We start from the raw sequence: 21,103 nt of genomic DNA, 5'->3' as shown, positions 1-21,103 counted from the left end.
ACCATGTTCCTGTGTTGGTTTCCTGTTGCTGTGGCAGAAAATTATCACAAACATGGTGTAGGAGAGAATACACTGACCCCTTCCACTTCTGGAGACAGAAATTGGATCCAGTCCTCCCTGCTCTAAAATCAAGGCATCTACAGAACTGTGTTCCCTCTGGAGACTCAGCAGAGCGGTTCTCTTGACTTCTCCTGCCATTGTGGCTCGTGGCTTTCCTCCACCTTCAAAGCCCACAGTGGCTGATGGAGTCTCCCACGACGCTGCTCTAATCCCCACTCCCCTCTCCTCCTCCTCTCGTGTGGTCCCTTGTGATTCCACTGAGCCCAGTGGGACAATCCAGGCCGTCTCCCCATCTCAAGGTCAACTCATCAACAATCAGAGTTCCATCTTCCCCTTCAGTCCTCTGCCCTATAGCATAAAGAGTCACAGGCTCCAGGGATTAGAATGTAGCCATATTGGGGACAGTTATTCTTCCCATCATGGCACCTATTTCCATGTGTTCAATCCCCTTTTACCCCAGAGACAGTCAGGTCCTGGGTGATGGGACCCTGGTGGACACCCCCCGCAGAAGCTCTGGGATTCAGGAGGTGGGACAAGGAGAAGCCCAGACAGGAGCCCCCTGACCTGTGACCATGATCTCCAGGGGGTCACTGAGTGCCGACCACTCAGTGGGGGAGTGCGGGTATGAGCCCCGACATCTGTAGGTCCCTGCGTGTGCCGGGGTCACAGGACCCATGAGGAAGCTCTCCTGGAATATTCTGCCGTGGAAGACGGGAACGTGGCTTCTGTCGTCTTTGTACAGAGTGACCGGTGGTTTAAGGAGGAATAGAATGTCTTCTCCATAGATAACATGGGCCCAAGGGTTACGATAGAAAAAAATAAATAAATTCCACACGTATTCTCACACTATAAAACCACTTTGTTTTTATCTTGGTGTTGTAAATTTTTATGATTTATATTTAAATTGAGAAATAAAGTGAGATAATAATCGCCCTTCACTATTCGTGGGTGATTGGTTTCAGGATCTCCGCCAGATGCTCACCACAATTCGCAGGTGCTCAAGCTCTACATAAAATGGTACAGTTGCATATAAGCCATGTTCATCCCTCCTGTATACATGAAATCATCTCTAGATTACGATAATTCGGACACAGCCTAAGCATACCATTTCTTCGTTTGTGTCCATTCAACATAGTTTTGCTTTTAAAATTTTGTGGATTTTTCTCTGAATATTTTTGATTTGCAGTAGTTGTCTCAACAAACACCTGTAAACCCCACAGATCTGGAGGAGCCACTGCATTTATGGTATGAAAGATGATGTGTTGACATGTGTCACCGTGGAGATGAGACTAACAAGCACTTATGACTCTACAGATGTTTCATGTTGGAATGGCTCTGCCAGCTTTCCAGGTCTGCAGAGAGTAAGAATATCACTTGTTCATCTCATTCAATGATCCTGTAACCTCTTATGCTGCATCGTTGGATGGAAATTGACTTCCAGACAGAAACTCTGTGGCTCCACCTGCTTCCAGAAGGTCAGAGTCCAGGGGTGAGAACCCAGGAGAACATATGGGCTATAATGGACATATAGTAATGATAACACCCAGAAACTTTCTCGCTTAATAAGGAGTCACAATACCTAAAGGATGAGGGTGCAGAGGTGTTTATTTGAAGAGGGAGAGAGCTACGTTGAAAAATGATAGTAAAAATTTATAAGTTTCACTGCTGACAAGGGCTGAAAGACAATCTGAGGGGAGGTGGAACAGCATGAGGGAAGATGGAAATCAGCACGCGTCTAAGTGCCGGTTAAGAGGGAGCCTCTTTGTATGTTTGGAATTGTGGGAGTTCCTCAGTGTGACTGCAGTAGCCTCCAGTAGGACTAGGAAGTAAGCCAGCTAGATTGGAGAGGTGGGCAGGGGTCAAGTGGAAATGGAGAATTGTGGGCTGGGCAAAGCGAGTGTGTTGTCTCTGCGCAGGCAGGGGACCTTAGAGATTTGTGTTTGAGAGAGGCACGCTCAGATCTGGGTGGGTGTGAGGAAGAGCTGCGTCCTAAGATGCAGACTCACAGCTTCAGATTCCCAAGGCTGGGTACTACTGGAGCTGTGTGAGCCGCTTTGAGACAGGGCTGTTGTCTCCCTAGAAGACCTCCCTTCAAGGCCTGACGGTGGTGCTCATGGATAGAAGACAACTTCGATCTGGGCTCAGGCATTTGGAAGCTCCGTGTACACGCTTGGTATCTGTTGGGGTGCCTTGGGCCCTGAGAAGGGCGAGTGCTTTTTCCTGTGTGAGAACGCAGTGATCCAACTTGTGCTGCATGTCACCTCCTGAGGGTCTGGTTCATCAGAGTCCTGGGAGAGGGAAATGTTGGAGGAGGGGAGGGGCTCACACTCTTCAGGACTAGTAGGGAATAAGATTCGATCCATGAGGCTGCCGAGGGACCTACCTCCCTGTTCATTGTTCTCTGTCTCCGCAGGCTCTGGTCCATTACAGCAGCATCTGTAGGGAGACAAAAGTCATCAAACAGCTGGGAGGAAACTTGGGTCCTCATTTCATGTGCAGAGCCCAAACACGCATGGAGACTGTAGGTGCTCCTCGAGGTCCCTCAGCTGCCAACAGCCAGACTCAGACATTCCCATTCTGAGTTCAAGACCCCTTCCCATGAATGGCTCTCAATTTCCATCCCATTGATTCTGTCTCCCACTTTCTGCCTGTCATGGAACCTTCTCCTGGATGTCAGCTGCAGGGACATGAGGATACAGTTCAGAATCAGGCAATGGTCTGTGAGCTGGAAGGCAGGGACAGGGTGTCTGGTGCTCTCTCTAGAAAGCTCTGCCTCTGTGGCTCCTGCCTTGGGCCAGAGACCATCCTGCCGGGTGAGGAACACACACCTGCCTGCTCCCATCTCATGTTTCTCTCCCCACACGCACCCTGAGGTCTCTGGCCTCTGCTTCTGCGGAGGACTTACTTTTTGTTGGAGCACCAGCGATGCAGGAGAAAGAAGAAGATGGTGAAGAGGATCATGACCACTGAGGTCCTTAATCAGAACATGCAGGTGTCCTGGGATACCTGGGAGGAAGAAGACACTCCAATAAGAAGCTAATCACAGCAGTTCCTTGTTATGGATTGTCTCGCTTCTTGATTGACAGGTAACCATGTGGGAATGTCTCCTTAGGGACAAGCTGCCTGATGGCGGGAGACCCAGCTTCCTCCTGCTCTGTTTTGAGGAAGGAGGAAGGGGACCAGGAACCATGAAACGTGGGAGCCTCTAGAAACTGGGACACGTGAAGAGTAGACTCTGCCTGGAACCTGGAGGGAAGGCAGCCTTGCTCCTCACCTTGATGTTAGCCCAGGAGATGCATTTTATCCTTTGAGCGCTGTTCGTAAGATAATTAAACAGCTGTTTTGTTTTCATCCACCAATTTTGTGGAAATTTTATGGCAACAATAGGAAAGGGATTCTAACTGCACAGCCTGAGCTTGGGGCCATGGCTGAATGAGTCAGTGAATGGAGTGTATGCAGTAAGGCTCTTTTACTGCAAGGTTCTTTGCTCTGCTGAGTCAGCCAGGGTTGCCCATGATCCACAGGAGTTCATTCCTTGGCAAGTGATCTTCTAAAAACACCTTGGCCTCATTAGATGTTCCCTTCCCTTCCTCTTTCAAGCCCCCAGGAATTCTATCCTCCAGTTAGAATGCAGGCAGAAAAAAAAACACTGCATTTTTCCCAGAAGGAGATCAGATTTGCAATCATTCTTCCACTGTAGGAGGTCTCAGCTGCAGAAGATTAGAGATTAAGAGACTTCACTGAGCCCTGTGCTGGGCCAAGATCCCTTTTGCTGTTGGAGGTCTGAGTTCAGGGAGAGATGGTGGAAGACAGGCCCACAATCAGAGCTGGAGGTGCTGAGCCGCTTGAATCCAAGGCTTCCACCTCCTCAGGTTTCCAAAAGCAGAGATAAGAGGATTCTTTACTCACTGGTTTTGGAGCTGGTTCAGTGGGTGAAGGCCAACTACGAAGGGTTTCCTAGAATAGAGACAGGAGAGAGGTGAGGAAATGAGGGTGCCTGTCCCCACTCAAGGGAAATCTTTGAGGTTGGTTCATGGCCAACACTGTGTTATCCAACACTGGGCTCTGGGAGTCCTGGATCCTCTTTCTCCATACTTTTGTATGTGTTACCCATTGTCTCGAGACTTTAAGATATAGAGGGAAAACAGGAACATCACATTACCTGGACTTAAAAATATGTTACAGAGCCTGTAGTAAACAAAACAGCATGACGTTGGCATAAAGAAAAGTACATAGAACAATGGAGTAAAATGAAGAACACAGATATAATCTATAACACCGCCTACATTCAACGGCTTTATTTTTTTTTTTTTTTTTTCGAGATGGAATCTTGCTCTGTCACCCAGGCTGAGTGTAGAGGTGCACCGGGCTCACAGCAACCTCTGTCTCCTGAATTCAAGCAACTTCTCTGTCTCAGACTCTCGAGTAGTGGTATTGGTGAGCTGACCACCATGCTCTGCTAATTTTGGTACTTTTTAGTGGAGACAGGGTTTTACTATGCTGGCCAGGCGGGCCTAAACCTGGTCTCAGGTGATCCACCCACCTTGGCTCTGAAAGTGCTGGGACTGCAGGTGTGAGCCACCATGCCCAGCCAATCCACGTATTTTGACAAAGGTGTCAAGAACCTACAATCAGGAAAGGACAGTCTTTTACAAAACGATGGGAAAACGGGTTATCCGCATGAGGAACGACACTGCACCTCTACCTCTCACCATTCACAAAAGTCAACCAAAATGGATTATTTAATCTTGAACCATGTAAACACGTAGAAGAAAATACTGGGAAATGTCAGACATTTGTCTGAGAAAGACATTTTGTTTAAAACCTCAAAAACACAGGGAATCAAAGCAAAACAGACCACAGGGATTCCATCAAACTAAGCAGCTTCCTGCACTGCAAAACAAGCAACCAACAAAGTGAAGAGACAACCCACAGAATGGGAGAAAAAACATTTGCAAACCATGCTGCCTGAGTCGGATTTACACCAGAAATATAAGAAGCTCAATGAACGAATAAAAGCAATTAATTTAACTAAAAAATGAGCAAAAAAGACATGAACAGACATTTCTCCACAAACAAAACACATATAAAATGGGCCATCCTGTGCATGTGAAACACTGTTTAGTATCACCATTATCAGAGAAAATACAAATTAAAATCACAATGATATAAAAATTGTTAACCAAAATATGGGAAAATATTTTACTAATAATCAAATAAAAATGGTGTTTGTTTTTAAACAAAATAATAAAAATAAAATCACAATGAATTTTCATCTCACCCCATTAAAATGGCTTTTATCTGCAAGATGGTGTGGAAACAAATGCTGGCAAGATGGTAGAAAGGAGAATCCTGGTACCCTGTTTGGTGGAAGGTAAATTAGTACAGCCTGCCATGCAGAAAAGTATGGAAGTTCATAAAGAAACTGAAAAAGAGACTGGGTGCATGGTGGCTCATGCTTGTAATCCCAGCACTTTGGGAGAGCGAGGGGGCACCTCCTTGAGGTCAGGAGCTTGAGAGCAGCTCCGATCAACATGGGGAAACCCCTGTCTGTGTACTAAAAATACGAAACGTAGCTGGGCTGCATGGCACCTGTAATCCCAGCCCCAGGGAGGCTGGAGGCAGAAGAATCATTTAATCCAGGAGGCCACGCCTCCCCGGGAGGCTGCAATGAGCCTAGATTGTGTCATTTGCACTCCAGCCTGGGCTACAGAGGAAAGCTGTGCCTCAAAACAAAAACAAAACAAAACCAAACAAAAGACTAAAAAGAGAATTTTCATAGTATCTACAAATCTACTACTGGGTTTACATCCAAAGGAAAGGGACTTCAGTGTATGGAAGTTCTATCTGCACTCCCATGACTGTTCCAGCACAGTTCAAAGTAGCCAAGATGTGGAGTCAAACCTACCTGCCCCCTCAAGGATGAATGATAGAGAGAATGTAGTACATACACACAGTGGAGACTACTCATTCATAGAGACAGTAATATCCTGACATTTGCAGCCACATGGATGGAACTGAGCTCATTACAAAGATTGCCATTTCTCACCCCTATGCAGGAGCCTAAAGTGGATCTCAAGAAGGTAGAGAGTAGAATGGTGGCTACCAGAGGCTGGTGGAAGGTAACGGGTGGAGGGTAAAAACAACACAAAACCAAACCAGAACAGAATAGAAATGTATTTATGACTACTCAGACTTTACACTTAAAAATGGTAAAGGTGGTCAATTTTATAGGTGTTTTGAACCCAACAATGATTTTTAAATGAAAAGGAAGGATGTAGTGCTGCTGGTGATGATAAGGTTCGTGTGGGTGAGAGGCTGGGATGGGCTTGGGAAATGGGTAATGCTGAGGGGCTGGAGGGAACTCTGATCTGCCTCAAACTGAGCCCAGTCTCCTCCCTCTGGGTCTGTCCTGACCAGCTTCTCCATCTGCCTGGGTGCCTCCTGGAGCCCCGACCATCGACCACCATCAGCAGGCCATGCAGGAGGGTTTGAGGTGCCCTCTGCCATCCCAAGGCCCTGATCCCGGCCCCTCACACCGAGGCTTGGTCTCTCTGAACCTGTCCATGCTTTCCATCATCAGCAGCAAAGTTCCTCAGCAATGGCTCTGGGATCATAAGACATGTGGACAGGCATGGGGTTTCTACCTGTGACAGAAACGTGCAGTGGGTCACTCGGTCTGACCACTTGTGGGTGTGGCACGAAAGAACCAAGAATTCAGACTTCTCCGGGTGCCAGGGCCCAGAGGGAAGTCGGCCTGAATGTTCCATTGATCGCTTGGCACTGCAGAGAGGTCACAAGTTCACGAGCCTCCCCTCCCGGGATAGATGGTATGTCAAATGAGCACCGAGCTGCAGACAAGGTCACGTTCTCTCCTGCCTGAACCATGGGGCCTGGCTGGGCTGGAGAGTAGGTTTCTCATATAGACCTGGAAGCGAGAGAAGAGGCAGTTTCTTCAGGGAGGTTCTTCCCCGTCACAGCGCCCCTCACATCTGGAGCCGAGAACTCACTCCTCTGATCTATGACCCAATGCGCCTCTGTCTCACCCTCCACCCCGTCACCTTCTCATGTCTGGCTTCCTTCCACTTTCTCTGTCTCTCGGCCCTGACCTCACCTCCCCAGCCTGAGGTGTTTTCCCCTTTTGTATTGTTTTCTCCTGATCCTCCTGATTGTTGACTTGATCTTCCTTTTCTTTTTAATTCTGAGTTTCTTTCACTTTCTGTCTTTGTTCATAACCGTTCGCACATTTCTATTCATTATCTATCGCATTGATCTATCTATCTGCTACCTGTCAATCTACTTCTCTAATTATCTATCTGTAATCTATATCTATATCATGTAATTTCTATCAATTGTCTGTCTCTATCTATCCAATTCATCTATCTATTATCTATACCTATGTATCATCTGTCTATTCCTCTCTATCTGTCTGCCTCTGTGTCTCTATGTATCATCTACTTTATCTATATCTATCTATGTCTATCTACCTTATCTGTCTATCTTTGATCCATTGACGATGACCGACATCATCATCTTCGGCATCAATCACCATCTATCTATAACCCATCCACCACCTATCATTCCACGATGATCTATCTATATCTATCTACCCACCATCTATCTCCATCTCCTTGTCTTTTCTCTGCCTCTCAGTCTCTGCCCCATTTCGAATCTCGCAATCCATCCCCACACTTTACCCATCTCGTCTTTGTGCCCCTCCCTCAGGGTTCCTGATTTTCTCCCTTCCATCATTCCTCTCCACCCTCTGCCCTCTTCTGTCTCTTTATGTCTGTGACCTCGGTCCCCTTCCTCTGCCCATTCTCTGTGTTTGCGTTCCTTGCTTTTTGATGTTCCTGATTTCTCTTGTGTCTCTTAGAATCCGCCTATATGTGGGGGGTTATGTGAATATGAGCCTCAGAATCCAGTGTGGCGACCCTGGGTACACACAGCATACAGGGGTTGGCGCTCTGGGGCCATGGACTATCCGGGACGATGACTTCCACTGCACGTGAAGTGAGGTGTCAGAACAAACACGGCATCTGTAGGTGCCACAAGGTCTGAGGCCACAGGGGCACCACTGAGGACAGAAGTATGGGTGCCCTCTTGCCCTCCCAGAAACACTTTGTGGAGTTAAACAGAAATGAAGTTTCTAACCTGTGCCAAGTCTCTGAGGAAAGTCAGCACAGAAGGACGCCTCTCTGGGGCCATGTGTGTCTGTCTGAGTGTCCCTTTAACTCTTTCTCTTTTCTACCCTATGGCTCCCTGTAGTTCAGTCCTCTGTTATGACAGCTGGTCTGTACTCAGGTTCCTGTTTTCTGTCTCTGTTGGTACAGACTCCTAAGTCAGTCTCTCTTCATAAGAATCCCACACTACTTTCCCCATGATCACCTGGGGCTTCCAAGTCCTGATCATTCACCTGTGTCCCAGTGACAATGAGAAGAATGTCCGACGCCTCACCTGTGATCACGATGTTCAGGGGTCACTGGGAGCTGACAACACATAGGGGAGGAGTGACAGAACCGTAGCATCTGTAGGTCCCTGCAAGGTCAGACGCCGTGGAATTGATGGAATAGCGGCCTGGGAACCCCCCACCATGGAGCTTCCAACAAGGTGCAAGGGTTTCAAAGGTCACCACTGTGCAGAAAGAAGTGCTCAAACACGGTATCTGATGAACATTGTAGGGTGACCGTCTCTCCTGATTTCCCACCAGGGACCGGGAGGCCAGAGGGAAGGTTTCTGTGGACTCTGTGAGAGAGTTGTGATTTAGAAGGCCTCCCTTTGTCGCCATATCCATGGCACCTGAATGAGTGAGGGTTCCCTCCCCGCTGTCTGCTGTCTCTTTCCTCCCTCTCTGTGTCTCCCCCTGTCTTTATCCCCAGGTGCAGGTCCCTCCATCTGTGTCCCTCCCTCTCTGTCCTGGCTCTGTCTCAGTAGCCTCTGACTCTTCCCACTGGGCCTGGAAGCCTCATCCCTTAGGTTGTTGTATCTGTTTCCCACTCATCTCTTTCTTTCCTGCTGTCTATGTGGGGTGGTCCACGGCAGGCTGCATGTCCGGGCCTCAAAGCAGCCTGGTTCAATCTCTTTGGACAAACTGGAGTCCCTGTAAGGAGGTGTGAACTGATCAGTGCAGGCAGGCAATTCAGTGTCCACACCCCCTGTTCCTTGGTGGGGGATTTCTGGGGAGCCTTCTCCTGCCATCCCTGTGCCTCTCCATGGCCTCAGCTTCACAGGGTGGCTCCTGGTGCTGGTTCCAGGAGCACGACCCCTCCCTATGTGGGATGGAGCCCGGTAGTGGCATAAGCTGGCCCCTCCTGATCTCGGGTTGCCAACCTTCTCCTTGTTTGGTTTCTTTAATTAATTGATTACCAATTGATTTTTGAGACAGAGTGTCACTTTTCACCCAGGCTGGTGTAGTGGTGTGGTCTTGGCTCACTGCACTTCCCCTCCCGGATTCAAGCCATTGAATCCAGTCGCTGGTTTACTCCCACCACCGCGTCCGCTATCAACAAGGTTTGGTTTCTTAACTTGTCTTGGACCATGTTCCTGTGTTGGTTTCCTGCTGCTGTGGCAGAAAGTACCATCCCCCTAAACATGGTGGCAGGAGAGAATACACTGACCCCTTCCACCTTTAGAGCCGTGAAATTAATCCAGTTCCTCCCTGGGCTAAAATCACAAGGGCCACAGAACTATGTTCTGGAGACTCCGCAGAGCCGCTTCTCTCACCCCTCCAGCCCGTGAAGGCCACCTGGCCATTGTGGCTCGTGGCCTCCCTCCTTCCAAAGCCCACATGGCTGATGGACTCTCCCACGACACTGCTCTAATCCCCACTCTCATCCTTTTCTCGCTTGTGCCTTTGTGATTCTACTGAGCTCCAGTGGGACAGTCCAGGCCGCCTCCCCATCTCGTCAACTCATATCAACAACCTGAGCCCATCTTCCTTCAGTCCCCGCCCTATAGCATAAATAGTCACAGGCTCCAGGGATTAGAATAAAACTACATTGGGGACAGTTATTCTTCTCCCATCACAGCACCCGCTTCCCCTGTATTCAATCCCCTCACCCCAAAGACAGCCATGTCCTGGGTGATGGGACTCCTCTGGTGGACACCCCCTGGGCAGAAGCTCTGGGATTCAGGAGGTGGGACAAGGAGAAGCTCCAGACAGGAGCCCTGACCTGTGACCATGATCTCAGGGGGTCACTGAGTGCCCACCACTCAGTGGGGAGGCGGTGAGCCCCCGGACATCTGTAGGTCTCGCAGGCCGAGGTCACAGGGCCCATGAGGAAGCTCCTGAAATATTCTCCTGCTGTGAAGACGGGAATGTGGCTTGTCGCCTTTGTACAGAGTGAACGTGTGGGTTAAGGAGGAATAGAATGTCTTCTCCATAGATAACACGGGCCCAAGGGTTACGCATAGAAAAAAATAAATCTACACGTATTCTCACACTATAAAACACTTCTTGTTTTTTATCTTGTTGTTGTAAATTTTTTATGATTCATATTTAAAACTGAGAAATAAAAGTGAGATACAATCGTCCTTCACTATTCGTGGGTGATTGGTTTCAGGATCTCCGCTCAGATACCACAATCTGCAGGTGCTCAAGCCTCTTACATAAAATGGTACAGCGTTTGCATATAATCCATGCTCATCCTCCTGTGTACATGAAATCATCTCTAGATTACTTATAATTCCTGACACAGCCTACACACCATTCCGTTTGTGTCCATTCAGCATAGTTTTGCTTTTTGGAACTTTGTGGATTTTTTCCCCGAATATTTTTGATTTATAGTTGGCTCAACAAACACCTGTAAACCCCACAGGTCTGGAGGAGCGACTGTGTATTTATAGTATGAAGATGATGTGTGGACATGTGTCCCCGTGGAGATGAGACCAACAAGGCCTATGACTCTACAGGTGTTTCATCTTGGAATGGCTCTGCCAGCTTTCCAGGTCTGCAGAGAGTAAGAATATCACTTGTTCATCTCATTCACGATCCTTGCAACCTCCTATGCGCTGCATCGTTGGATGGAAATTGGAGTTCCAGACAGAAATCAGGCTCCACCTGCTTCCAGAAGCTCAGAGTCCAGGGGTGAGAACCCAGTGGAGAACAGATGGGGCTACATGGACATAGTAATGATAACACCAGAAACTTTCGGCGAATAAAGAGTCACATTACCTAAAGGATGAGGGCAGATGTGTTTATTTGAAGAGGAGAGAGCTACATTGAAATGATAAAAAAATTTATAAGTTTCACTGCTGACAGAAGGCTGAAAGATAATCTGAGGGGAGGTGGAACAGCATGAGGGAAGGTGGAACAGCATGTGTCTAAGTGCCGTGTTAAGAGGGAGCCTCTTGTATGTTTGGAATTGTGAGTTCCTCAGTGTGACTGCAGCCTCCAGTAGGACTAGGAAGTAAGCCAGTAGGTTGGAGAGGTGGGCAGGGGTCAAGTGAAATGGAGAATTGTGGGCTAAGCAAAGGAGTGTGTTTTCCCTGCAGCAGGCAGTGGGGACCTTAGACATTTGTAAGCAAGAGAGAGGCACGTTCAGATTCGTGCTGTGAGGAAGAGCGATGTCCTAAGATGCAGACTCACACCTTCAGATTCCAGCTGCTGGTACATTGGAGCTGTGAAGCCGGTTTTGAGACAGGACTGTTGTCTCCCTAGAAGACCCCTTCAAGGCCTGACTGTGGTGCTCATGGATAGAAGACAACTTTCGATCTGGGCTCAGCATTTGGAAGCTCCGTGTACACGCTGGTATCTGTTAGGGGTGTCTTGGGCCTCTACAGAGAAGAGGCTGAGTGGTTTTCCTGTGTGTGTGAGAGCCTTGGTGATCCCAACTGTGCGTATGTCACCTCCTGAGGGGTCTTGTTCATCAGGGCCCTGGAGAGAGAGAAATGTTGAGTGAGGAGGGCTCACATTCTTCAGGACTATTAGGGAATAAGGCGAGTATCCACGAGTTGGGCCGGAGGACCTACCTCCTGTTCACTATTCTTCTGTCCCCAGCAGCTGGGTCATTACAGCAGCATCTGTGGGAGACAAAGAACTGGGAGGGGCGTCCTGGGTCCTCATTTTGTGTGCAGAGCCCAACACACAGGGGGACACTGTAGGTGCCTGGGGTCCCTCCCAGCTGCCAACAGCCAGACTCCAGACATTCTGTTTCTCTGAGTTCAAGACCCTTCCCATGAATGGCATACCGGTGCCCATCCCATTGATTCTGTCTCCCACTTTCTGCCTGTCATGGAACCTTCTCCTGGATGTCAGTGGGTACAGGGACGTGAGGGACCTGGCCCAGTTCAGAATCAGGCAATAGTCTGTGAGCTGAAGAGAGCAAGGACAGGGTGTCTGGTGCTCTCTCTAGAAATCCCACGCCAGCAGCTCCCTGCCTTGGGCCAGGAGACCATCCTGCCCATTGAGAACACACACCTGGAGTGCTCCCATCCCGCTTCCCCACGTCCCTGAAGTCTTTGGCCTCTGCTTTGTGACACTACTCTTTGTTGGAGCACCAGCGATGCAGGAGAAAGAGATGGTGAAGAGGATCATGACCACTGAGGTCCCAGTCCAGAACATGCAGGTGTCCGGGGATACCTGGAGGGAAGAAAGAAGACTCAATAGGAAGTAATCACAGCAGTTCCTTCTTATGGATTGTCTCGTTTCTTGATTGACAGGTAACCATGTGGAATGTCTCCTTGGGACAAAAGCGGCCTGATGGCGGGAGACCCAGCTTTCTCTGCTGTGTTTTGAGGAGGAGGGACCAGGAGTCAAGGAATGTGGGAGCCTCTAGAAACTGGGACATGTGAAGAGCAGATTTAAGCCTGGAACCTTCGGAGAGGGAAGGCAGCCTTGCTGTCACCTTGATTTTAGCCCAGTGAGATGCATTTTCATCCTTTTGAGCTACAGCACTGTAAGATAATTAAAAGCCGTTTTGTTTCATCCACCAATTTTGTGGAAATTTGTTATGGTAACAACAGGAAAGGATTCTAACTGCACAGCCTGAGCATAGGGCCGTGGCTGAATGGTCAGTGAGTCCCGAGAAGTGTGCGTGCATGAGCTCTGTTCTCTGTTACTCAAGGCTCTTGCTCTGCTGGAAGTCAGCCAGAGTTGCCTCACTGACCAGCAGGAGCTCATTCAGCAGCAGAGTGGAACTTCTCTGAAACACCTCACCCTCATTAGTGTTCCCTTCCCCTTCCCCTCTTTTAAAGCCCCCAGGAATTTATCCTCCAGTTAGGAATGCAGGAGAACACTGCAGTTTTTCTTGAGAAGGATGTCAGATTTGCAGTCATTCTTCCAGCTTGTGGGGTCTCAGCTGCAGAAGATTAGAGATTAAGAGACTTCACTGAGCCCTGTGGGCCAAGATCCCTTTTGCTGTTGGAGTGTCTGGAGTTCAAGAGATGGTGGAGAACAGGCCCACAGTCAGAGCTGGAGGTGCTGAGCCAAGGCTTGACTCCAAGGCTTCCACCTCCCCAGGTTTCCAAAAGCAGAGATAAGAGGGATTCTTTACTCACTGGTTTGCAGCTTACAGTTCAGTGGGTGAAGGCCAACTACTTGAAAGGGTTTCCTAGAATGAGAGACAGAAGAGAGGTGAGAAATGGGGTGCCTGTCCTCTACTCAAAATCTTTGAGGTTGGTTCAGCCCGAACACTCTGTTATCCAACTTGCACTGGAGCTCTGGGCGTCCTGGGATCACGCCTCTTCTCCACAATTTTTGTATGTGTTTGCCCATTGTCTGGAGACTTTTTAAGATATAGAGAGAAAACAGGAATATCACATTACCTGACTTAAAAATATGTTACAGAGCTGTAGTAAGCAAGCAGCATGACGTTGGCATAAAGAAGAGCATAGAACTGATGGAGAAAATGAGAGAACACAGATATAATCTGTGTGTCTACTTTCAATGGCTTTTTCTTTTCTTTTCTTTCCTTTTTTTTTTGTGATGGAATCTTGCTCTGTTTACTCAGGCTAGAGTGCAGAGGTGCAATCTGACTCACAGCAACCTGTGTCTCCTGAATTCAAGCAATTTTCTTGCCTCAGACTCTTGAGTAGTGGTATTACAGGCGCTGACCACCATGCTCAGCTAATTTTGTACTTTGGTGGAGACAGGGGTTTACTATGTTGGCCAGGCGGGCCTCGAACTCCTGGTCTCCAGGTGATCCACCCACCTTGGCCTCTGACAGTGCTGGGACTGCAGGTGTGAGCCACCATGCCCAGCCAGTCAGTACATTTTGACAAAGGTGTCAGAACCTACAATCGAGAAGGACAGTCTTTTCAATAGAAGCTTGATGCAGGGAAAACTGTATCTACATGCAGGGAATGAAATTGCACCTCTACACTCTCCCCATTCACAAAGTGGAAATCAAAAGCATTAAATGCATGAGTCCTAAGTCCTGAACCTATAAACACATAGAAGAAAATATTAGGGGAAATGCTAGGACATTTGCCTGAAAAGACATTTTATTTTAAAAGACACCAAACACAAGTAATCAAAGCAAAAAAATGAACCATAGGGATTACATCAAATTAAGCAGCTTCTGCACTGCAAAACAAGCAACCAACAAAGTGAAAAGACAACCCACAGAATGGGAGCCAATATTTGCCGACTACGCATCTGAGACGGGATTTATAACTGGAAATATAAGAAGCTCACATAACTCAATAAAACAAATAATTTAATCAAAAAATGAGCAAAAGTCCTGAACAGACATTTCTCCACAAATAAAACATATATGTGGCCATCATGTGTATGAAAGTGTTCAGTATCACTCATCATCAGAGAAATACAAATGAAAAATCACAATGAATTTTCATCTCACCCCATTAAAATGGCTTTTATCCATATGACAAGCAAAACAAATGCTGGCAAGATGGTAGAGAAAGGAAAATCCTGGTACCCTGTTGGTAGGAAGGTAAATTCGTACAGCCATTATGCAGAAAAGTAAGGAAGTTCTTTAAAAAACTAAAAAGAGGCTGGGCATGGTGGCTCATGCCTGTAATCCCAGCACTTTGAGGTCAGGAGTTTGAGAGCAGCCTGATCAACATGGGGAAACCCTGTCTGTACTAAAAAATACGAAACGTAGCTAGGCGTTGTGGCGTGCACCTGTAATCCCAGCTCCCAGGGAGGCTGAGGCAGAAGAATCATTTGATTCCAGGAGGCCACTGCCTCCCAGGAGGTTGCAATGAGCCTAGATTGTGTCAGTTGCACTCCAGCCTGGGCTACAGAGGAAAGCTCTGCCTCAAAAACAAAAACAAAACAAAAACCAAACAAACGACTAAAAAGAGAATTTTCATAGTATTCACAAATTCACTACTGGGTTTACATCCAAAGGAAAGGACTTCAGTGTATGGAAGTTCTATCTGCACTCCCATGACTGTTCCAGCACAGTTCACAGTAGCTAAGATGTGGAGTCCACCTACCTGCCCATCAGTGGATGAATGGATAGAGAGAATGTAGTACATACACACAGTGGAGACTACTCATCCATAGAGACAGTAACATCCTGACATTTGCAGCCACATGGATGGAACTGGAGCTCATTACAAAGATTCCCAATTCTCACCCTTATGCAAGAGCTCTAAAGTGGATCTCAAGAAGGTAGAGAGTAGAATGGTGGCTACCAGAGGCCAGGAAGGTAACGGTGGAGGGTAAAAACAACACAAAACCAAAACCAGAACAGAATATAAATGTATTTATGACCACTAGACTTTACACTTAAAAATGGTAAAGGTGGTCAATTTTATAGGTATTTTTAACCTCAACAATTATTTTTTCAAATGAAAAGGAAAGGGTGTAAGGGTTCCTGGTGATGATATGTCTGTGTGGGTGAGAGGCCGGGATGGGCTTCTGGGAAATGGGTAAGGTTGAGGGGCTGAGGGAACCTCTGATCTCCCCAAACTGAGCCCAGTCTCCCTCCTCTGGCTCTGTCCTGACCAGTTTCTCCATCTGCCTGGGTGCCTGGAGCCCTGACCGCGGACCACCACGCAGGCCATGCAGGAGAGTTTGGAGGTGCCCTCTCTGCCATCCTGCATCCTGATCCCGCCCTCACACCGAGGCTTGGTCTTCTCTCTGAACCTGTCCATGCTTCTCTCCATCATCAGCAGGAAGTTCCTCAGCTATGGCTCTGGGATCATAAGACATGGGACAGGCATGGGGTTTCCTCACCTGTGACAGAAACGGGCAGTGGGTCACTCGGGTCTGACCACTGGTAGGGTGCGGTACGGAAAGAACCGAAGCATCTGTAGGTTCCTCCGTGGGTGGCAGGGCCCAGAGGGAAGTCGGCCTGGAATGTTCCGTTGACGCTTGGCACTGCAGAGAGACTAAGTTCACGGGCCTCCCCCTCCCTGGATAGATGGTACATGTCAAAGGAGCGCCGGGAGCTGCAGGACAAGGTCACGTTCTCTCCTGCCTGAACCGTGGGGCCTGGCTGGGCTGAGAGAGAAGGTTTCTCATATTTACCTGGAAGGAGAAGAGGCAGTTTCTTCAGGGAGGTTCTTCCCTGTCACAGCTCCCCTCACATCTGAGCTGAGAACTCACTCCTCTGCTCTATGACCTAATGCTCTCTCTGTCTCTCACCCTCCACCCCGTCTCTCTTCATGTCTGTTTCCTCCTTCCACTTTCTCTGTCTCTCTAGGTCTCTGACCTCACTTCCCCAGCCCGAGGTGTGTTTTCCCTTTTTGTATTGTTTTCTTCTCTCTGACCCTCCTTGGATTGTTGACTTGATCTTCCTTTTTCTTTAATTCTGAGTTTCTCACTTTCTGTCTTGTTCATAACCTTCTGCACATTTCTATCTATTATCTATCGATTGATCTATCTATCTACTACCTGTCAATCTATCAATTATCTATCTGTAATCTATATCTATGTATCATGTATCTCTCTCTCTATCAATTGTCTGTCTCTCTATCTATCCACCATCTATCTATTATCTATACCTATGTATCATCTGTCTATTCCCTCTATCTGTCTGCCTGTGTCTCTATGTGTATCATCTACGTATCTATGTATCTATCTATGTGTCTATCTACCTATCTGTCTATCGATCCATTTATCTATCTATCTAATCTATCATCATCATCTCTATGTATCATCTATCAAACGCCATCTAAGTATCTATAACCCATCCACTACCTATCATCTACCTATTTATCGTCTATCTATATCTATCTATCCATCTACCATCTGTCTCTCTCCATCTCCTTGTCTTTCTCTGCCTCTCAGTCTCTCTGCTTCTATTTGGAATCTCTGCAGTGAATCCCCATCTTTGTCTATCTCTTGATAACGTGCCCTCCCTCAGGTTTCTGATTTGGGCTTTCAACCATTGTCCCATTCTCTCCACTCCTGCCCCCTCTCTTCTGTCTCTTTTATGGCTGTCTGTGAGTCTCTCCAGTCCCCTTCCTCTAGCTCATTCTCTGTGTGTTTGTAATGTTTGCTTTTGATGTTCCTGATTTCCTCTGTGTCTCTCAATCGATCATATGTGGGATTATGTAGATATGAGCCTCAGAATCCAGTGTAGGGACCCCAAAGTACACACAGCATACAGGGTTTGTGTTCACCAAATACACGATATCCACTGGGACGATGACTCTCACTGTCACCGGAGGGCAGAGGTGTCAGGAGCAAAGCACAGCATCTGTAGGTGCCACAAGGCCTGAGCCACAGGCTGACTCAGGACAGATATATGGTGTCCTAGGGTTCTCCTTGTAAAACGCTTTGTGGAGGTAAAACAGGAAATGAATTTTCCTGCTTGTGCCAAGTCTCTGAGCAAAGTCAGCACAGAAGAGCCTCTCTCTGGGACATGTCTGTCTGTCTAGGGTGTCCCCTTGCTCTTTCTCTCTTGCCTACCACCCTGTATGGCTAATGTCTGTCTCTGTTACATGACACCTGGTCTGTACTTGTGTCTCCTGTTTCTCTGTCTCTGTTGTTTACAGACCTCACAGTGAGTCTCTCCATAGAATCCCACTCCATCTTCCCTCATGACCACCTGGGGCTTTCAAGTGAGATCATTCCTCTGTGTCCAGTGACAATGAGGAAGAATGTCCGGACACTCTCACCTGTGATCACGATGTCCAGGGGGGTCACTGGGAGCTGACAACACATGGTGGGTGAGTGACAGAACTGTAGCATCTGTAGGTCCTGCAAGGTCAGACGTCATTAAGGTGTGATGGAATAGTTGGCCTGGGAGCCCCCACCATGGAGCTCTCCAACAGGTGCAAGGGAGCCTGAAGTTCACCTCACTGTGCAGAAAGTGCTCAAACACGGTATCTGAGGAACATTGTAGGGTGACCGTCTCTCCTGATTTCACCAGGGGACCTGGGAGGGCCAGGAGGAAGGTTTTTGTGGACTCCTAGAAAGAGAGGTTGTGAGGTTTGAACAGCATCTCCCTTTGTCATCATATCCATAGCACCTGGAATGAGTGAGGTTCCCCTCCCGGCTGTCTGTCTGTCTCCTCCCTCTCTGTGTCTCCCCTGTCTTTTTATCCCCTGGTGCAGGTTCACTCCATCAGTGTCCCTCCCTCTTCTCTCTGTCCATCTGTCTCCACCGTAGCCTCGGGCAGCCCAGCCCTTTCTACTGGGCTCAGCCTCATCCCTTAGGCTGTTTGTATCTGTTTCCCACTAATCTGTTTTCCCTGCTGCAATACATGTGGGGGTGGAAGAGGAAACACGGCAGGCTGCATGTCCAGGCTCTCAGCAGCCTGGTTCAATCTGTTTGGACAAACTGGAGTCCCTGGGAGGTATGGAACTGATCAGTAAGGCAGGCACCAGTGTCCACCTCCCTGTCCCTGGTGGGGATTGGGGAGCCCTCTCCCTGCCATGCCTGTGCCTTCTCCATGGCCTCAGCTTCCACAGGGTGGCTCCTGGTGCTGGTTCCAGGAGCATCGACCCCTCCCTATGTGGATGGAGCCTGGTGGTGGCATCAGTGTCCCGCCCTTCCTGATCTCGGGGTTGCCAGCCTTCTCCTTGTTTGGTTTCTTTAATTGGTGATTAATTGAGTAATTTTTGAGACAGAGTGTCACTTTTCACCCAGGCTGGAGTGTAGTGGTGTGGTCTTGGCTCACTGCAACTTCTGCCTCCCAGTTCAAGCGATTGAACCCAGTGGATTGGTTGCTAAGCCCACCACCGTGCCGGCTATGGATTGTTTGATTTCTTAACTTGCCCTTGACCATGTTCCTGTGTTGGTTTCCTGTTGCTGTGGCGAAGTTATCCCAAACATGGTGGCAGGGAAGAACACACTGACCTTCCACTTTCCAGAGTCAGAAATTGGATCCAGTTCTCCCCTGTGCTAAAATCGGCGTCTACAGAACTGTTCCCCTCTGGGGCCTCCATGGGAGCAGTTCTCTTGACTCTCCAGCCCGTGGGAGCCACCTGCCATTGTGGCTCATGGCCTTCGTCCTCCTTCAAAGCCCACAGTGGCTGATGGAGTCTCCCACGATATAACAATCCCCACACTCTTCTCATCCGCCTCTTCTTCTGGTTTGGTGCTGTGATTCCACTGAGCCCAGTGGGACAGTGGAGCCGTCTCCCCCATCTCAAGGTCAGCTCCACAACAGCCTGAGCTCCATCTTCCCTTCAGTCCCTGCCCTATAGCATAAAGAGTCACAGCCTCCAGGGATTAGAATGTAACCATATTGGGGACAGTTATTCTTCCCATCACAGCACTCATTTCCCTGTATTCAATCCCCCTTTACCCCAAAGACAGTCAGGTCCTGGGTGATGGGACCCTCGTGGACACCCCCAGCAGAAGCTCTGGGATTCAGGAGGTGGGACAAGGAGAAGCCCAGACAGGAGCCCTCTGACCTGTGACCATGATCGCCAGGGGGTCACTGAGTGCCGACCACTCAGTGGGGGACTGCGGGTATGAACCCCGACATCTGTAGGTCCCTGCGTCTGCCGGAGTCACAGGGCCCATGAGGAAGCTCTGCTGGAATATTCTGCTGTGGAAGATGGGAACGTGGCTTCTGTCGTCTTTGTACAGAGTGAAGTTGGTAAAGTTGTTAAACCCACGACGATAGTGACACCGAAGGGTCACGTGTCCTCCCTGAGGCACCAGAGCGCTGGGCTGGGCAGACAGGGAGGTCTTGTCCTGACCACCTGGGGGAGAAGGAAGCGCCACCTTAGAGAGGAGGATGTGGAGTCGCCCCTCCTTCCGTGTGCTCAGAAGATTCTTCCCCTTTCCATGTTTCTAAGGCTCCTACCACACCTGGGTGTCCAGGGCTACAGGAAGAACCCATCCCACATAGACATGGCGTCTCCCTACAACAAAGGTGTCAGCTGAGAGCTTTGAACAAGTGCTGAATAAGGGACTCTTACTAGATTTTAACACTTTAAGATGACTCACATAAAACAACACAAAGTAGAGACGGCATGGAGGGCATGTCCTTTGTGAATGGAACATCAGCCAGTGCATGAACTGAGCCCCCATCAGAGATTTGGAATGTCAGCGTCATGGCTGTGGTTTCCCCACCTCTTCTGGTAGAATGACAGCAGCCACACTGCAGCCCTGACCGTCATGCAAACACTGGAGGGTGTGAGTTACACCTTTGTCCTCAGAGGACCTGCTGTTCCTAGCACTGCTTCCCTCCCTTCCTCAGCTGCTGACACCACTTCCTCCCTGCACACCTCAGCTTGGAGCACCCCAAGCTCACCCCGGTCTTCACAGAGCTTGATTTGGCAAAGGGTAAGAAGGCCAGAGAGGACGAGGACAGAAGTGTGAGCCGAGCATTCCAGGGTCCCCCCTTCGTAGTTTATGAGACACTGTCGGACAGGACTTCCCTCCTGTTTCAGGAAAATCCTCTTAGGTGAGGAGATGACACCCTAAGGTTTGGGGAAGGACTCACCCGTGTGTGGACAGGCCCTCTGGACCAAGAAGAACCCTGGAAAGAAAGATCATGATGGATGATCCATCTGCAGGCAAACCAGGGCCTCCCCTGCTGCCCCCACGGGCTGTGCGTCTGGGCAGCCAGGCCCTTGCTGGGCTGAAGGTAAACTCACCCTGGCTGCCTACCTGCCCCTGCAGCAGGGATCTCAGCTGTGCAGAGACCCAGCCTCCTGATCCAGATCT

The 21,103-nt window shown here is 48.7% G+C and overlaps 1 pseudogene; it reads right to left on the bottom strand.

The window, feature by feature from the left end:
* Positions 1-624: 624 nt before the first annotated feature.
* Positions 625-20,922, bottom strand: LOC101010716 (annotated as a pseudogene).
* Between the last annotated feature and the right edge of the window lie 181 nt (positions 20,923-21,103).

Source organism: Papio anubis, unplaced genomic scaffold (genome assembly GCF_008728515.1).
Source record: "Papio anubis isolate 15944 unplaced genomic scaffold, Panubis1.0 scaffold1259, whole genome shotgun sequence".
NCBI lineage: Eukaryota > Metazoa > Chordata > Mammalia > Primates > Cercopithecidae > Papio > Papio anubis.
Note: the sequence above shows the minus strand (reverse complement) of the source record. Positions and strands in the feature narration are given on the sequence as shown.